Here is an 18,852-nt window from a genome sequence, read left to right on the forward strand (position 1 = left end):
TTTTACACGAGTATTGTGCTCTGATGTAGTAAGGTTTTTGTCTAAAGGGTACAGTGACTCTGGTTGTGTTGATTCCATGGTTACACGCCTTGCATTTACTGCATTTTCTAAACCCTTTCTGGCTCTCTAACCAATTGTTAGTTTTTTTGATCAATGGGGCATGGCACACCAATTGGCAGCGCATAGATTTGGCTTTCCTGAAGGTTATCAAGGGTGTTTTCCCACAAGCCTTGCCTATGGTTGGATCGTTTTGTACCAAAGGCCAGTGTCTGGTGAGGATTTTCCTGAGGTTGGTGTGGTACCTATTGAACCCCATGATCAGTCTGGGTGGTTGACGCTCATTTCCCTCAGTGTTTGTCACTCTCACAGGGGGAAAGAGGAGATCCCTCTTAGTTTTTCTGCTACATTTCATGTTTGCATTGGTGGCGGTCGCCAGTAGGTAGTTATAGTAAGGACCTAGTTTCCATAGGAAATCCGCAACATTCTATGTGGAATAACTTTGGCGCCGGTTGACGAATCTTTGCGAAATTCTCCAAGAAGATGGGGCGCTCCGCTCCGATCCTGAAAGTTTTAGGGTGATTCGTCAACCGGGGCCGAGAAAAAAGGTGGGTCCCAAGAAGTGTTTTCCCCATAAAATTTTCCATAGGGACCTTTAGACACGGCTACAGCCTGAACTGCTGGAAGGAATTACACCAAATTTGGCAGAAAGGTAGAGTTGGGTTCACAGATCACGCTTTTTGTTAAATGGTGTAAATCCGTGCAGTAGTTCCTGAGAAAATCAAAATTAAATTCATAGATATATCTATGGATGAATAGGGTGCGCGAATCCTCCAAGGATCATGCGCGTAGCTTTACGAGCCCAAGTTGCATGCTAATTGGCTGTCAACTGTCTGTCCACGCTCCAAACCAGGAAGTGTTGGCAGCCATCTTGTGTCTCGGTAGAAACGAGGCACAAGAAAACTGAAAAACAAGTGCGCAAAAGGCGCAAAGGGGGCATGGTAGAAACACCCTGACCCCCTAGGCCTGCTCAGGGGGTCCCACAAGGACCCCCAAGGCCCAAAAAATGATTATTATTTTTTTTAAATCACGGGATGTGTGTAGGATATGCGTATCCCGTGGGAAAAAAAAACGAAGCCTGCTTTATTTGTAATTAGCCCCCGGGGGGCCAAATCCCGGGGGCAATGTAGTTAAATATAATTGGGGGCCCAGAGGGGCCCCCCAGCCCCGGGGACCGCCACCCCCGGGGCTTTAACATTACATATGCAGAGGGGCCATGAGCCCCGAGGACTGCCACACCTGGGGCTTCTTTTTTTATAATAATGGGGGGCCCAGAGGGCTGAAGTAAAAATAACCAGGTTTATTCACACCATAAACCAGTTGTGACGCGTTTCACGCTTCACAGAGCGCTTGTTCACACAACTTTGGAAAATAAAGTTCGTCCATTTTAACGTCACTTGCAAAGTTACATGTTATCATCATAGAAAGCGGACTGCACATTGGAATTAGTATCACCGCCATCTTGGAGTGCAGTTGCTCCGTTAATGACTCAAAATATGTACATACAACCGTATTTTACCCAATGGACATCTCATTTATGTATATTCCATGAGTATATTCCACCACCCTTGTTGCTTAAATCAGCGAAACCTCATCAGGGTCTTAAAATTAATGGCGCTCGTTTTCAACATTTGCCGTGGTGTACACTGGGCCTCGTAGTTAAAGCCAATGTCCTTCCGCCACTGTACATAGTCTAAATAAATTCCAACATTGTGTACGCAAGTGACTAAATTCATAATCCTATTTGCCAAGAGAATTATTGACATCCCTCATTGATTCATGCTTGTTCATTGCCATATCGTATTCGATGTAGATCAATTATTAGTGTTGGCTAGTTAGTGCCTGGCTGTATTGTAGTGATTCTCTGTATCACTTGCGTATTGTAGTATCTCAAGTATATGCTCATATATGTTGTCTCTATCCAGCAGCATAGACATATCCTCTTTCCCTGTTACTTTACCACTGGGAAGACATGCGCCAGGAAAATTATAAAATTGAGTAAAAGTGAAAAGTGAATTATGGCTTGTTAGTGCCTAAATTCTCTATTGTCAATAGAGCATGTGGCTGATCTATTCTATGCTGATAGTGACCTACCTGGATATATACTGTATATACGAGGGATCTCACTGTGTGTGTCACTAGGCATCCTCTTATGATGGACAACCACCATATAAACCTATTGGGTATGAACAATCTATCAGTGCACTTTTTAAAATACAATTAAAATTTAACATTCATGAAGATGTAATCCATACAATGTTGGAAAAAGAGAAAGAGAAGATGAGACACGGAGAAGGGATAGGGTACCAGTGGCGCAGTCCTGAGACATTGTCCCTCCCGTCCATCCAGTAGTAGAGAGAAACGAGAGAAAAGACATCTGAATTAGTGGAATAATGTCTTAAAAGCGCTTTACATTTTCTATACACTATCCACAACTTTCCATATGTTGAACATATACATTCTGAGTCCCTTTCTCTATTACTAATAGTGATATCATTGTAACACATTAATACATAATACATAATCTACCCACAATTTGCCAAGAAATCATGCAAATGATCTGACAAAAAATCAGACAAACCATCATGCAAAAAATCTGACAAAACTCTATTCATTCAGTCTGTAAATGTATAGCCACCTCCTCATCCATGTTATACAGACATGGTAGATTACATGTAACATCCTGGTCATGTGTCTAAGATCACACTGTGAGTCAAGCTTGATTTTAAAGGAATCTGGGTGAATAATTTGCTTAGTTGATGTGTTTAAAAATATGGGAATACTTGTATTGTTGAAGTCAGTTAGGCTTTAGGATATGTACTACTAGAAAATCTTAGGCAGCATGTCTGTCAGGCCTCTTAGTTCCCAAATAGGCTCTAAGCTGTGCAATAAAGATCCAGGGTGTGATGTTGGAATGAAAAGGGAATGTTATGTCTTTTTTATATATATTTATGTTCTGTTTTTTGCCAGTAGAGACAGTGAGATAGTATGAGTAGAGACACACATATTCCAGGGTGTGCTGTTGAAAGGAAAAGGGAATGTTATGTCTTGCTTATATATATGTGGTCTGTTTTTTGGCAGTAGAGACAGTGAGATAGTATGATCAGAGAAACACATACTGCTTGCAGAGACAGACATGGTACATTACATGTAACATCCTGGTCATGTGTCTAAGATCACACTGTGAGTCAAGCTTGATTTTAAATGAATCCTGGTGAATAATTTGCTTACTTGATGTGTTTAAAAATATGGGAATACATGTATTCTTGAAGTCAGTTAGGCTTTAGGATATGTACTAGTAGAGAATCTTAGGCAGCATGTCTGTCAGGCCTCTTAGTTCCCAAATAGGCTCTAAGCTGTGCAATAAAGATCCAGGGTGTGCTGTTGAAATGAAAAAGGAATGTTATGTCTTGCTCCTTGGTCGAGCAAGAGGGGGCAAGATGGCCACCGTAGCTTTGTAGGTGAAAGTCGCTTCTACTCCTCTCTCCTATCCCAGGAAGATAATGGGCTTGTGAATGCGGGATGTGGAATCTTGCTGGAATTTTATATGGCATCTCGATAGGAGCGCTTAGGACAGGCTATCTGAGGAAATTATCAGCTACCGCAAAGAAAACTCTCCGTAGTTGCTGGAGAGAAATAGCTATCGGTGCCAAATTACCTCTCAAAATGTCGCAAAGAAGTAAGCAGGAAAAAGATAAAGATAAAGACAAAGTATCGGCAACTGGGCTGATTAAAAGCTCAGGAGTACGAGAGGAAAGCCGTACAGGAACGATCCCAAAGGTAACTGTGATTACCGCCAAAAAACAAACGGAGAATCCCAGCCGCTCCGCAAAGGGAGCTTTGCAGAGGAAAACGGACAGGCAAGAAAAGAAACTCGAGGCGAAACCAGAAACCCGTTTGGCAGCTAGCAAAACTGTAAGGGAGTTGGTGCAGGAGCACCGATCACAAGCGGCGGTCACAAGAGAACAGATGAGACAATCCACATTACCTGAATCTTTCACAGCCAAAGCACCTCCGTTGACCCAGAAATGTGCGGATCCCCCCTCACATCCAGGAACACTGAGCGGACCCACAACGACAGCACAGTTTGAAGCAGGAGCCCCGCGGCTATCAGCTGGGTCGAACGCGGGCGGCGAGGAGACAGCAGACCGCGAGGACGTAAGCGCTGAAGACCCAGTTGCCGAGCAACCATCGGACGTGCTAGGAAATAGCACGCAGCAAGCGGTCCAGAGCGCCGGAGACGAGGAAGCGAGCGAGGGGGGAACGGAGAACGCTGATTCAGGTAACAAAGCGCTTGAGCAGCTTGAGAAACTTGAAAAGCAGAACAATGTGCAAATGTTGGACGCACTGCTTAATGTGGAAGCAGGGCTGAATAAAAGAGCATGGCAGCACTCCGACCCGAGCTGGGGGAGTACCCAGAGTATTGAAGGGCGGCAAGAACTCGAGTATGACCGGGACAATGTTAAGAGTGACAGAGAAAACAGAGATATTAGGGGAGGTTCCCCTGAATTTTTCTCAGTTAACGAGGGGTCTGATACAACGGACATTAGCGAACCGGAAAATGATGAGGAGGGGAGCTGCACCGATCATAACTCTGGTTCAGATACAAGTAAAGATTCCAGGGATTTAGCGACTCAAAAAAGAAGGAGAGTTGGAATGAGAAGAGATGGCCCAGGGTCTAGAAGCAGCATGAATAAAAAATTATCGTGGGACTATTCTGCCACATCAGAGACTTACCAGGAAAATGGGCAGAGAGAGGGAGAGGGAGATAATGCTGGGAGATCGAAATCTCAAAATATAACCCTGGAAATGTTGTTTGGAACATTGAAGCAGATGCAGTCTGAGGCCAGGGCGGAAAGTGGAAGAGCAAAAAGAGACACAAAAAAGCTACAAGCTACACTGAGAAAGGTAAATAGAAAGTACGGAGAGGTTGAGGAAAGAGTAACTCAGGTTGAAGAAAGAACTAGCAGAGTGGAAGATGAGGTAACAGATTGGCAGACTTTCAAAATGGAGCAAGGAAAAGTAGTGGAAGACTTACAATGGAAGTTAGAAGACTTTGAAAACCGCCAAAGGCGGAACAATGTAAGACTTTTGGGACTTGAGGAAGGGCGGGAGGGACAGGATCCGAGAGGATACGTGGTTAAACTATTAAAAGAAGCCTTTCCAGAATCGAAATGGGACTGGGATCTAGAAGTCCAAAGAGCTCACAGATACCCTTTGACTGCAAGAAAAAAACATGGGGGTCAAGAGAACGCATTACCAAGAGCGATGTTAGTCTTTCTAGGGAACTTTATGGCGAGGCAAGAAATAATTGATAAGGCTAGACCAGATTCTAGAAAGACAGCTGACGGAAGTACATTCTTTGCCAGACTGGATTTCTGCCACGTTACCGTGGAAAGAAGGTGGAAGTTAAGACAGATGATAGTACCCTTTCAGAAGCAAGGTGCAGAAGCTTATTTGTTGTTTCCAGCAAGACTAAAAATTATCAGGGATGGGTACACTAGGATGTTTTTGTCGGAGATAAAAGCGGGGGAATATCTGGCAGAAATTACAGAGCTAGATAAGGGAAAGGAGAGCAGAGGAAAAACGCCACCAAAAAGTCCACCAAAAACCCCGTAAGTGGAAATACGGAAAAACTGCATACAGAAAAAGCTAACAGATGAGAGAATAGGATAGAATAGGATAGGAGAGAGTAGCGACACTACAGACTACAGGGGCTACATATAGGTCAGGATTGACCTATTTGTCCGTAGCAGGGGGGGGTGGGATTCAAAAGGGAAGAAGGCAGGGGTGGGTAAGGGGGGTGGAGGGGGGGAGGGGGGGGGAAGGGCCTACACTTAGGAGGTGGTTGTAAGCACAGTACACGTAAGGGCACAAAGGAAGACATGCGAGGCAAGATACAAAGTGATATAGTAAACAATATAGAAGGAAAGGAAATAATGAACCTTATAGAGTATAGCTGGCACAGGTACATACAAAGAGTAGGAAAAAGCATAATTCAGAATGACTTGTAGGATAGCCTCAATAAACATCTGTGGGCTAAATGAGCTAAACAAAAGGCTTTAAGCGGCTGCCCTGCTAAAATCGTTACATCTTGACCTAGTGTGCCTTCAAGAAACGCACATTGAAGGCACTAAGGCTTATTTGTTGGAGCAGCTGGGCTTCAAGGTGCTAGCAAAAACTAACCAAAGCACAAAGACAAGAGGTGTGGCGATTTTAGGTAGGAGACACGACACGTTGGTTAGGAGGAAGAAGGAGGATCAATGGGGCAGATGGGTATAGCAGAGCTAAGGTTTAAGGGGGAAACTATTACGGTTGTTTCAGTCTACGGCTCCACAGGAGATGACCCGGATATATTCCAATTTTTAGACATAGAACTGGCGCAATGGCCGGAGCCTATTATATTCTGCGGTGATTTAAACCTCCATGACCTAAACAGTAGTTTCTTAGACCCTGGGAGAAAATACACAGGGAGAAAGAAGAGGACTTATAGGACCTTAGCAGACATGGTAACGCATAATTCTCTAGAAGATCCATGGTTAAAATCTCATCCAAACCTAGACGGAAGCACCTTTTTCTCAGCCCCTCACCAGATATTGGTTAGGTTGGATTACTTTTTAATAACAAGAGGACTGATGGATAGAGCAAGAATAGATAGGGAACCCAGGATTATTTCAGACCATAGCCCGCTAGTTTTAACAGTAACAATGGGGCTAAGGAGAGATAAAGAGCTAAGACAATGGACATTTGACAGAACGCTGCTCCAGGATCAGAGTTACAGGGAAAGAATGACTATTTGGATTAAGGAATACTGGGAGATAAACAGGGGTACATCAACACCAGGGGTAGTCTGGGATGCTTTTAAAGCTGGAGTAAGGGGGGAAACCCTGAGTTATGTAATTAAGGACCAAAAAATGGAAAAGGTAAAAGCCGAACAAGCTAATAGACTAATTATGGAAGCAGAGGAAGCACTTACTTCAGCCATACAAATACGCTCTCCAATTGATCAAATCTTATTGAAAATAGTAGCTCTCAAAGCCGAAGCTTTGGATGGGATGGCGAAAAAGACAGTAGAGAGGTACTTAGTAAACAAAGAAAAGGTTTATGAACTCAGTGAAAGAATTGGCCATATATTGGCTGTGCGTGCTAGGCAAAGGGAGGGGATGGTTGATATTAAGGAGATCAAAAATTCTCAGGGAGGTAGGGTAAAGGAAGCTGAACAGATTAGAGAAGTATTTAAACATTTCTACACAGAGTTGTACGCAGAGGATGGTTTGGAGAGAGAGGAGGATATATGGAGATACTTAAGAGAGATAGAACCACCAGGGCTAGCAGAGGAGGTTAGGAATGGGTTGGAAGAGATATTTCACCTGGATGAACTGGTCGAGGCTTTGAGGGATCTACCATCCGGGAAGGCAGCCGGTCCGGACCGGATCCCCGTAGAATTCTATAAAGTTTTTCAACCTTCACTCTTAAAAGAAATGTTTAATGTTATGCTGCTAGCAGAAAAAGGCGAGTGCGCCCCAGAATCATGGGGCGGTGCAGATATCATTGTAATACCCAAGAAGGGTAAACCTACAGATCTCCCGGGATCCTACCGTCCCATCACTCTAATGAACGCGGACGTTAAGGTGTTCTCTAAAATCTTGGCTAAAAGGTTATCTAGGGTAGTGGAATCATTGGTAACTCCCTCCCAGCACGGGTTTATCCCGGGTAAAGGAACAACCCAACATACTAGACAGCTAATTACGGCGCTTGATGCAGCAAATACTCTAGGAGACCCTATGGCAGCTTTGTTCCTCGATGCAGAGAAAGCATTCGATAGGGTCTCCTGGAGGTATCTATGGGCAGTCTTGAGGTGGAATGGCATAGGGGCGGGATTTATTAAGGCCCTGCAGACTTTATATATAAATCCGATGGCCAAGATAAGGGTTAATAGAGGGCAATCAACCGCTGTTAGTATCCATAGAGGAACAAGGCAGGGGTGCCCTTCTTCTCCCCTGCTCTTTGCTTTATACCTCGATCCTTATATACGCAAGTTGGAAAGTAACGACCAGATCCCACCGCTAGTCTTAAATGGATGCAGGTTCAAAACGTTAGCATATGCAGACGATGTGGCTATTCTGACTTCAAAACCTATAGATGCTATTAGGGTAATTGAAGAAGAAGCAGAACGGTTTGGGCAATTTTCAGGATATAGCCTGAATAAGGCTAAAACGCAGATAGTCAAAAACCAGTGGGTAGCATGTAATGATGACAGAGTGGTGGGAGTAGCAACCTATTTAGGGGTGCAAATTACAGCAGAGATAGATAAGATTGTTAAAAACAACATGGCACCCTTAATAGATCAAGTCAAAAAGGATTTAGAAAGGATGAAAATCTTCACTTATCATTAGTAGGCTGCACAAATATCATTAAGATGATGATTTTACCTAAATTTTTATACTTTTTTAGGACTATACCCCTTTTGTTTGAAGCCAGCTGGTTTAATGGCCTTGAGGAAATATGCAACAGGTTTATCTGGGCGCATGGTAAGACCCGGAGAGCCTATAGATTCATGACACTTCCTAGGGAAAAAGGGGGATGGGGTGCTCCAGATTTTCGTTTGTATTACATGGCAACTGTTTTACAATATATACAGGGATTAATTGGGGGAAATAATGAAGATAAAAGAGTGTATAACATGTCTACTGAGCTTTATACTGTTGTGCTAGGGGCAAATATTCAAAATTGTTTTTTAAAATGTACAGATTTTAGCTACTTCAAGAGAACCCGGTTCAAAACGGTTACAGTGTAAACTGTAACAGTGTGGAATGCGTTTTTAAAGAAAGTTAAGTTGGGGAGGTATAATAGATATGTGTCTTTAATTGATAATAGATCACTCCCAGTGGAAATATTTGCTGATCAGACGATGGTAGAGTGGGCATCAAGGGGGATTACGCAAATAGGAGATTTGTTCTCTCAGGAGGGTTTTAAACAATTCTCCGATCTGCGAGCTACATATGGCATACACAACAGAGGGTTTTTCAAGTACTTGCAAATTAGGAGTTTCCTTAAAAACAAAGTGGGAGGCCCCGCAGGCTTTAACCAAATAGAAATAATGGAGAAAATCAAGCTGATGGGGGACTGCACAATTAGGTCTTTCTATGCAAATTTGTTAGAAGGAAAGGCGGACGACCTAGAGAAATTTAGTACAAAATGGGCAGATAAACTGGGAGTTGAAAACAAACTGTTTTATGAATCATTAAACTTAGGATGTACAATTTTGAGCGCAGCCCCTTTGCAGTCTCAGCATTATAAAACACTATATTTTCTTTATTTTACTCCGGCAAGGATAGCAAAATGGGGTGGGAGCACAGGAATTAACTGCCCTCGATGCGATGCGTTGGAGGCGGATAGTATACATATTTTTGCAACATGTCCCCAGTTACAACTATTGATTAAAGAGATAGAGGGGTTTCTAGTAGGATCTCTGGGTATATTGATTTCTCTTACACCGTCTTGGATTATGTTAGGAGTGGCTGATGGGGAGCAGGATCAATATGCAGAATTTTTGTTTGTTGCAATGGCTGTTTATAGATTGACAATAGCCAGGGCTTGGCTAGATAAAAATTCCCCAAAATTTCAAACTTGGTTGGCAAATATGTTATATGCATACAACATAGAGAAAAATATCTATGTTCGGAAAGGAAGGAGAGGAAGATCCTTGGGAAGAAGGATCTGGGAGCCTTTAAGTAAATGGAAGGAGAAGCAAAGTAATGATGAATAGAAGGTTGTGCTGTTTTTTATTTCCTTTTTGCCTATACAAAGGGTTAAAACAATCTCGATGAACTTATTATTTGTATGGCGTATTACAGGTGTTCCAAAGATCGAACCCATGTAACAAAAATTAACGGAAAATATTGAAAAATATTGTAATAGTAACTGTAATTGTTAAATTGTATTATATGTAAGTTAAACTGTGCTTATTATGGTGAAATTTTTTTTTTCTTTAAAAAGGAATGTTATGTCTTGCTTATATATATATGGTCTGTTTTTTTGCTAATAGAGACAGTGAGATAGTATGAGCACAGACACACATAGTGGAGGCAGAGACAGACATGGTAGATTACATGTAACATCCTGGTCATGTGTCTAAGATCACACTGTGAGTCAAGCTTGATTTTAAATGAATCTGGGTGAATAATTTGCTTAGTTGATGTGTTTAAAAATATGGGAATACATGTATTGTTGAAGTCAGTTAGGCTTTAGGATATGTACTACTAGAGAATCTTAGGCAGCATGTCTGTCAGGCCTCTTAGTTCCCAAATAGGCTCTAAGCTGTGCAATAAAGATCCAGGGTATGCTGTTGAAATGAAAAGGGAATGTTATGTCTTGCTTATATATATATATATGGTCTGTTTTTCTGCCAGTAGACAATGTGAGATAGTATGAGCACAGACACACATAGTGCAAGCAGACACATACATGGTAGATTACATGTAAAATCCTGATGAAAAACTTTAAAAGTGCTCATTTTACTAAAACCATTTATCACAGTCATTTCTTTAAGACAGAGAACTCAGCCCATGTGTTGAATATTAGACAGATTTGTTGGTATGAGCTGGAAGCCATTTTGTATTTCTGGCAGCCGTTGTCTTTCCCATGTGCTCTCTCCTACCTTTCTGTTAACTGTCCTTGTAGCCTGTCTAGAGACAAACTATGTTTAACATACTCCACTTCTCACATGCCCTGAAGGGCCTAACTAACAGAATGCACCTTCTTCTCTAGTATAAGTGTCAGACTATTTTAACCAGGATCACATATAGTGTCTGGGTGAAAGAAAGAATTATATTTGCACGTTTTTCTTTAATCTGTAAAGATGGTGCAGAGAGACGGTGAGAGGGTATGAGCAGAGACCCACATAGTGCAAGCAGAGACAGACATGGTAGATTACATGTAACATCCTGGTCATGTGTCTAAGATCACACTGTGAGTCAAGCTTGATTTTAAATGAATCTGGGTGAATAATTTGCTTAGTTGATGTGTTTAAAAATATGGGAATACTTGTATTATTGAAGTCAGTTAGGCTTTAGGATATGTACTACTAGAGAATCTTAGGCAGCATGTCTGTCAGGCCTCTTAGTTCCCAAATAGGCTCTAAGCTGTGCAATAAAGATCCAGGGTGTGCTGTTGAAATGAAAAGGGAATGTTATGTCTTCCTTATATGTATAGTGATGTCATGAGTGATGTCACTGACCATGTCATGAGTGATGTACTACGTGACGTCATCAGCAGTGCATTGCGGGCGCGCGAGTTATAGTTAGCTGGATTAACAATAACGGGGGAATTTCAATGGTTTTGTATGAGTGAAATGTCCAGCTAACTATAACGTGTGAAACCTATGGTTTTTTCAGTGAATTTGCAAGGTTTTTTAAATGCTAATTCCTAACTATAACATGTGTGAAACCTATGGTTTTTTCACTGAATTTGCATGGTTTTTTAAATGCTAATTCCTAACTATAACGTGTGTGAAACCTATGGTTTTTTCAGTGAATATATATATATATCCAACAATGTGACAATCGGACCGCGGTGCGCTCAACTACCGGTGCTCAGCGTAGGGGCCGGATCATGGACCAAACAACAATTTTGATCCTAGGACGCAGCACTCTAGACTGGGTATTTGTTCAAGGCTTAGTTTATTAACACTTTCGCTCGACAGAAAATAAATATATATAAGGATACAGGAATTTAATCCGTTATAATGGTTTGATGGTAAATAAGTGAACTGATGAAGAACAAATCTTTGTAAATATTGGTTTTTTATATAAATGAAATTGCTATTTATTTAAATATCATCGTATTTATATATTTATGTATATTTATATATATTTATTATGTTACTGATTTTAAGGTTGAATCAGCCTAATGCTATCAGTTAAAGTCATGTATAAATTTATTGACTTATCCTTAAATACCACAATATGCATTCAAGCAATTGAAAATGATATACAAATAGGTTGCCGATAAAAAATAGAATTCATTCAGTAATACGATCATGTGGGCATATCAATTTCGCAACAAGGATTGGCCTTAAGTGTTTTTTCTATGTTTATAAACCACGTAGAGGGGGTTGAAAGCATCACGAGAGAAAGAAAAAAACACAGCATAAAAATAGAAAGTGGACTGCGTTTCCGCTAGTGAACAAAGATACTTCTGTATTCGAAACACGTCTGATATTGGTGGCACAAACACATTAAAGACCTGCTACTAACCACAAACTTTTTGGTGTCCGTTTTCCCGTTTTTTGCGGCATTTCCGGCCGGAGTGCAGGCGAGTGACTGGGATAACACGAGTAGATATATATATAATTTTGGCAGAATTCAACATCGCCCACTGAAGGGATATTACTAAGAGGCTGGCTTGACTACAGGTACCAGAAGGCTCGGCATTGAAAGACATTGTAACACCCACTGGAGGGCAATTATGGATATTTAAATGAGCAGTTACATGGCACCTGGTAATTCAGTCGCAGCTTCGTGATGTTGGCCGTGCTCCTCCTCTGATGAAAGCCTAAGTGGGGCTGAAATGCATTAGGACAATTGGAGGGAAGACGAAACAAAATAAAGTTCGTAAACTAACCGCGATGTGTGCGGCTCACTTCTTTCCTTCTGGAGAGGTTTTGGTGATTTATGACGGTCTGGTCCGGCCGTGGAGCAACGCACCACCGACTAATGAGTGCCACAGCTGCTCGAAAATGACCTCGCAAAGGAAATCCGCCGAAAGGCAACAAGAGCAGCGGCTGCCGCCAGGGACTGTTCCCAGGTTTGGACTCTAACAAACTTGAAAATGGTTTGCGAGGGAATCGTGCAAATAAATAATTATGGCAGAATTCAACATCGCTCACTGAAGGGATATTACTAAGAGGCTGGCTTGACTACAGGTACCAGAAGGCTCGGCATTGAAAGACATTGTAACACCCACTGGAGGGTAATTATGGATATTTAAATGAGCAGTTACATGGCACCTGGTAATTCAGTCGCAGGTTCGTGATGTTGGCCGTGCTCCTCCTCTGATGAAAGCCTAAGTGGGGCTGAAATGCATTAGGACAATTGGAGCGAAGAAGAAACAAAATAAAGTTTGTAAACTAACCGCGATGTGTGCGGCTCACTTCTTTCCTTCTGGAGAGGTTTTGGTGATATATATATATATATATATATATATATATATATATATATTACCTACTGGCGGTCGCCAGTAGGTATATATAGTTAGGATTTTTTCTCTATGGGATTTTTACCACTCAAAGGTGCATCAAGGCACCCAAAAGAGAGATGAATGACTTATTCTTCTCTGATACTGCCGGCCGCAGTAACGTTTTTATTGAACCATTTTCAAAGTGCAAATCTCGGACATGTGACGCGTTTCAGCCAACGGGGTGGCCTTGATCACATACATGCGTCGCAAGATGGTGACGTTTAAATAAGGCAATGGATTGACCATTTGATATAGTGCCTACTAACAGCATAGACATTGAAGAAATACTGCATATAGTGGACATTGCTTCAACACGTTCATCGCTCCTAAACAGTTAGATCAGCCTGATTTACATTTTGTTGGCAAATGTGAATTTATAGATATACCATCATCATAAAATGTAAGGTAGATATTTACATAACAAAATATAATTTTTAATTAAAATATATATATATATATTACCTACTGGCGGTCGCCAGTAGGTATATATAGTTAGGATTTTTTCTCTATGGGATTTTTGAAAATTCTATGTCTAATAACTTTGGCGTTTGTGGACGGAATTGGCTGAAATTTTCAGGAAAATGGAACATTTTGTTTCTGAGCAGCAATTTGGGGGGGTTTCGTCAAGGGGGGCCGAGAAAAAAGGGGGGTCCCAAAACGTGTTTTTAACATTGAGTTTTCCATAGGGCGGTTGGCCTCACTTTTAGCCCGAACGGCTGAATGGATTTGCACGAAACTTGGCAAAATTGTAGGGACTGGTAGCCCGATGTGCCTTTGCTAGGTCTCAATATATGTGCTCCAGTGGATTTTGAGAAATTAACGTTCAAAAAAAGATATATATCTGTAACAGCGGACCGGGTAGCGCTCCAGTTCGCGTACTTTTCGCGTTACGGAGCTTTGTGAAGCGAAGCTGATTGGTTCTCCGGCGTCTGTAAACATTCCAAACAGTCCGTAGCGGCCGCCATCTTGTCTCTCGGTAGGATCGAGAGACAAGAGGAGGCCAAAGCAAAGGGGCAAATGACCATAAGGGGGCATAGTAGATCCTCCCTGACCCCCTAGGTTTGATGTGGAGGTTTTAAAAGGGCCCCGCGGGGCAAAAAAACCAAAAATAATAATAATCGAACGGCTGAATGGATTTGCACGAAACTTGGCAAAAATTGTAGGGACTGGTAGCCCGATGTGCCTTTGCTACGTCTCAATATATGTGCTCCAGTGGATTTTGAGAAATTAACGTTCAAAAAAAGATATATATCTGTAACAGCGCTCCGCTCCTCCCTGACCCCCTAGGTTTGATGTGGAGGCTTTAAAAGGACCCCGCAGGGCAAAAAAACAAAAAAAAAATTTAGTTTTTTTGCGTGGGGAGCGTCCGGTTCGCGAACCGGGAAGCGTTCTGGGGAGCGTACTTTGTTGAAAATTAGTGAAAAAAGTTAGAGTAAAATAATAATTGTGAGTGATCAGATGTAGGGTAGCTCTGAGAAGAGCTTTTGGGTTTATGGTACATTTAGGTACTTATAAGTAGGTACCAATGCACATTCTTAAATTCAGAATGAAAATTCTGTTGCCCTCATCTGAGAAGTGAACTCCATCTCCTCTGTAGATATCTTGCATGTAGTAACGCAAGTTATTGTTGTACAAGGAGCCCATTCCATGGTAAGCTGAAACAGATTTGTTTACATGCTTCCTCGACTTCTCAATTTGTGGACAAAATTGGTTCGACCACCTCCATTTCTGTCTTTGGCATATATTGAATATACCAAGGCTGTCTGAGGAAAAAGTGCCATCAATTGCTCAAAGGTGTCCTTTAAAAGCATTTCCAGACCTACCCCAGTCAAAGTGCCCAAATCATTACCTCCACAGTGCACAATTAACAGGTCAGGTTTTGGCAAATGCATAAAGGTTTTCACCAATGGTATCAATTGGTGACATTTTAATCCTCTGTGGCCAAACCACTTAATTTCCACATCTTGTAAATTGAGGTTAGGTAAATTCCTGTTCTCAGCATACCTCTGAGCCCAATAGATGTAACTATGTCCAACAATCCAGACAGAAAACATGGTGAGAGAAGGTTCTCCTGCAGTCAGATGAAGTGTGGCAATGAAATGGCAGTTGAAAAAATAAGAGTGTAAAATGAAAAAAACTGTGGAGTTTCTGTGTTAATGAAGCAGTAAGAGTGATTGGTGGATTTTGATTACTGAAAACAGAAAGTTAGGGTGCATGGATGAGTTCTTTGAAAGATGTATTTTGAGTGGTGAAGAAAAAATCATTAAATGAAAGAATGCACTGGATATGCAGGTGCACTGAGAGTTCAGAGTTCAATTGCAACATTGTTGTGTGAACTTGCAAACACCAGAGGTCTTCCAAGAGGTGGTTGCTATGCAAAAAAAGCAGAGAGGGCAGAGGGGGGGAAGGGTTTTAATTTGAAAAAAAGTGAGGGAAGAGTTTTGATTGGGTGACATGAGAGATATGTATGAAGAATTACAGCATTTCTGTGCTTTTGATAGCTGCAGACTCTGGAGTGCATACCTTTTGCTCTGCTGAAGACAAATTGGTGTGTTTCTGAGACTGTTTTGAAACTCAAAGTATTTGCTTAGGTGAGAAAAGATTTCTTTAATTTAGATACAGAATAGTGTGCTTTAAGGAGAAAATTATGAAGAAAGTTGTGTTTTTCAAATGTTGCTTTGTGTCAAGTGTTTTACAAATAGATTTTGTTTCTTTGAGAAATTGTAATTGGAGAAAATGTGAAGTATTAGTACTGACAGGGTGTTTTTGTGCATAGGAGCTGTGCAGTGTTTTCAAATTATGACTTGAAAATCGTTTTTGAGGAAAAGGAATGGTTTTAATATTTATGACAAGGACATAATGGTGTATGCTTCTTTATAAGGCAATTGAGTGTCTCTGATGTTATTTTTTCCATTTTAATGTAAGACCTTTCCCTGTGGAGCAAATTGCTTGTAAATATGCTCCCACCTGTGCATGGCAAATTTAGATTTTGAATGTTTGCGTTACATAGCCGTGTTAAAAGTGACCCAAGCATGCTGCAAAGGCAATCAAAAAACGCTTTCATGTGTCTTAAGGACATTTTAAGTTATTTCCCCATGTGGAGTGTTTTTAAATTATGACTTGAAAATCGTTTTTGGGGAAAAGGAATGCTTTTAAAATTTATGACAAGGACATAATGGTGTATGCTTCTTTATAAGGCATTTCAGTGTCTCTGAAGTTATTTTTCCAATATTAAATTAAAAGACCTTTCCCCGTGGAGCAAATTCCTTGTAAATATGCTCCCACCTGTACATGGTAAATTTAAATTTTGACTGTTTGAGTTACATAGCCATGTTAAAAGTGACCCAAAAAAGTTGCAAAGGCTTTAAAAAAACACTTTCATGTGTCTTGAGGACATTTTAAGTCATTTCCCCGTGGGCAGTGTTTTCAAATTATGAGTTGAAAATCGTTTTTGAGGTAAAGGAATGTTTTTAAAATTTATGTGCGCCATATGCCTCCAAATTTCTTTTTCAGGGGTGCAGCAGGGTGTTCTTGAGAGACCCCTGCACCCTCGAAAAAATTCCAAATTTGCGATGAGCTAATTGCTAATCGCAAATTGCACCTTCATTCCTATGGGTCTCCTGCTCCATGGAAATGAATGGGTAATTTGCAATTAGCAATTTGCTCATCGCAAATTAGGAATGGTAAAGAATCGCTATTTATTCCTTAAAGTTCGCTATTTAGGAAATGCAAAAAACTTTGATGATACATATGGCGGTTCATCTCTAACAAGATAAGAAGCTTAGGGATAGATTTATGATGACTGGCGCATCACCAGGGATGTGCCAGTCATCCTGCGTCGCTGTTCCGACACCCATGGTGTGCTGCATTTACAATGCGGCGCACTATGGGGCAAAAACACCACAGATGCGTGACGCATCTGTGCCGTAAAGGTGGCGCATTGTTGGAGTTGTATCGCAAGTGTGATGAAGCTCCAGCAAGGCTCAGGGGTGCCCCTGTCGTAGGGTTTCTGTTCTCACACAGAACTAAGCACAGAGGATTGGAACCTCGGCGAATTAGGGTGCCCCAAAACTGACCTTAGTACCCAAAAACCCCCTAACAAGCTAGGTACAGTGTCACATTGGATATAACAAACTCCCAATCTTTAGACAATTCAGAACATGAACTTACAGTACCTCAGGATACGTGGAACTCATGAACACTCGGTCGTTATATATTCATTACAAACGAGAACATGGAGTTAAGAAGAACACATGTGCATTTGAAATGTTTATTTACTAATGCCGTCTTCTCAGGCGTAGTATCTTAGATAATACAAGTACACATATTATCAGTAGCAAAATTACCAGCATAGTTACTAGTACATCAAAAGCGAATGGTGACAGTATGTTAACATGCTGTAAATGAATAAGAGTTAGCAACACTTATATTTCACCCTCCCTAATACACATATTATATTATTTGTTAAGAAGGTCTCTTTGGGTTGGTTTAGGGCGGGCCCATACCTTAGTGTCCTAGATTTGAAGGAATCACATCAGCATACACCAGCTTTCTCTTCATGTGAACCGCATCAAGTGTTGTGTATGTGTGTTCGGCAAAGCAATATAAAACGCGCCTCATGCCCAGAATTGGCAGAAGCTGCACTTATGTTATGACTATGAAGTCGTGGAGATCAGACCTCATAACAATTCTGTATCGTGTTGTTCTTGAAACTTCAGCACTCGCTGTACAGATATAGTTTAACAAGCAAAGCAGATAGTAGAGCAATAACATATTATTGTCATGTAAACCACGATGAACTACTAGGTTGAAAGCTAAAGCAACAACTAAGTGTCGTGTGCAGAAGTTGCAAAAAAGGAAAAATGGCGTTTAAACCGGTAATGAGCCCATGCTAACTTAACACGGTGTAAAGATATCCAGGATCTACATGACACCCCCCCATGATCCGGAAACGAACTGAATAAGATAATAGAAGTGCCATTTCATGAGAGCAGATTGCAACTTTATATGTGCACGGTCCACAAGGTAAAACATTAAAAACTAGCAAAATTTAATGCTAAAAAAAAATAAAACAGCCAACTACTTTATCGAGGCTTCAGCCAATAGGCAAGCTAAATAATAAAAACTTGACACATAAGTAAATGAATTGTCAATGAAATGCTAGTACTCAGCATATCAAACATGAAAAAGGTCTATGACATAACTGTGTATGCAAAATAAGCTACAACAGCCTCCAATAGGAAGTCACCGTCTTCATCCGAAAACAGTTCAGCCATCCAACTTAAAAGCGGAAAAGAACATACGTGCTCTCCCAGCACCGGATCCTCTATCACCATCAGAGGACAGCTCGGTGGGTTTTCAAGAAAGCTCTGTTCCAAGAAAGACTGTGTTGCCGCCAGTAAATTCCAGGGACCAATTAGTCCATGCATCAATGCCACAGCCATAATCCTTTCGCCAGGACAAACCAACTTGTGAGTAATGATAGGACTCATCAGCTGAATAAAGTCGACGTCAGGAGAAACCGGTCCGCAGAGACACAAATCAATGGCCCAATCG

This window comes from Lissotriton helveticus, chromosome 2_2 (genome assembly GCF_964261635.1).
Source record: "Lissotriton helveticus chromosome 2_2, aLisHel1.1, whole genome shotgun sequence".
NCBI classification, from domain to species: domain Eukaryota; kingdom Metazoa; phylum Chordata; class Amphibia; order Caudata; family Salamandridae; genus Lissotriton; species Lissotriton helveticus.